Source organism: Priapulus caudatus, unplaced genomic scaffold (genome assembly GCF_000485595.1).
Source record: "Priapulus caudatus unplaced genomic scaffold, Priapulus_caudatus-5.0.1 Scaffold693, whole genome shotgun sequence".
Lineage (NCBI taxonomy): Eukaryota > Metazoa > Priapulida > Priapulimorpha > Priapulimorphida > Priapulidae > Priapulus > Priapulus caudatus.
In genome coordinates, this window is record NW_014577754.1 from 31,152 (window position 1) to 33,036 (window position 1,885).

Below are 1,885 nucleotides of genomic sequence, written 5' to 3' on the forward strand. Positions count from 1 at the left end.
TTACACGTCGTACGTGGTGACAGGCAACCTTTCATAGTTGACAAGGTGACACTAGCAGAGACGTGACACAGCGCTTACGGCAACGGTATTCCGTGAGACTCCCTCCCTCCCTCGCTCACTCCCTCCCTCCTTCGCTCACTCCCTCCCTCCCTCGCTCACTGTTACTGCTGTACGTTAGTCCGATATAAGGCCGCCGGACAGAAAGCCTAGACTGGACAAGACTGACCCGAGCAAAAACAGCCGTCCACCTCATGTCTGAGAACCGGTTATATACACACACACACACACACACACACACACACACGGATACACACGCAGTACACGCACACATACGTACGCACACGCGCACACACACACATATACGCACGCATACACGCACGCACACACGCAAACACACGCACGCACACCTACGTACGCACACGCGCACACACTTGCACATACGCACGCAAACACGCACACGCACGCACGCACACACGCACGCACGCACGCACACACACGCACACACAGTCAGTGTAGCATTGCTGCGGTGGCTGGTGTATTAGGCGGTGTAAGGAACAGGGACAGGTGGAGTAAAACGTATTCATAAAGAAGCAGTCGCATGTGTTACACAGTTATCTACTAGCTATACCTCCCAGGCCCCTCCTTCTCCCCCCAGCTCAGCATATCTACTAGCTATACCTCCCAGGCCCCTCCTTCTCCCCCCATGCTGAGCAAACGTTCATGCGGCATGAGCTCCATAATTCTATCAAGCGCGGTTCATATGTGGGTGGTCCTTAATGGGAGTGACGCCGGGAGGGGAGGGGGGAGGCTGCTTGACGGGTGGGCGTTTGCAGCCCGGGCATCCCTTCTCTCGGCGTGCATCTGAAGTGAATTCAGACTTCCTGTTTATACTCCTGCATGTGTATATTCTCTGTCTATACGCGAAAGACGTGCAAAAAACTGTCATGCGAAAAAACCCACCACACACCCGTTTTACGCTAAACACCCCAACCCCATATCATTACACAACGTACACACACGCGTGTACACATGACTCACCCCCCCCCCCGTACGTAGTCACGCACGCACGCACGCATGCACGATCATGGTTTAGAGGTTTATGCATAATGTCACAAATACAGATCTAGTGGCCAGTGGGCCGTTGTAAGAAACAAAATTAGTCTTAACATTAGTCTTCAAACTCACTCCCTCTCTCTCTCTNATGCTATCATATACACACATACAACACGTGAACACGCTCAGGTATCCGCCGAGAGAAACAACATCCGACTTTTTAGTCGATAGAGAGTTCCCGTCACCGTTCTGTAAAGACACTCGCTGGCTGCTATCACGCCCCGTCGCTAATCAAGGTCAATCAAGGACAGAGCAAGCAGACGACAGCCGCTGCCCTGATGGATGGAGATGAGATGACTGATGATGATGATGATGTTAATGAGCGACAGGGTTTAATTAGCAGCAGCAAATACACGACACAGCTGTCATGAACTCACTAACTACCATAACTCATAACTCGTAACTCTATCCGATCGACAACACGGCGCGAGCAATTAGCTAGAGAGGGAAAGGAGGCAGGGTGTGAATGAGTGAGTGAGTGAGAGAGTGACGGGGAGGGAGGGAGGGAGGAGGGAGGGAAGGAGGGAGGGAGGGAGGGAAGGAGGGAGGGCGGGAGGAAGTGAGAGAGGAGAGGGAGCAGAGTCGGAAGAGATGGAGAGACGCTTGTGTGTGCGCGCGCGTGTGCGTGCATGTGGTGCGAGTGCGCTCGCATGTGCGTGAGGGACTGAGTGGCTGTGCGAGAGAGAGAGAGAGAGAGAGAGAGAGAGAGAGAGAGAGAGAGAGAGAGAGAGAGAGAGAGAGAGAGAGAGAGAGAGAGAGAGAGAGAGAGAGA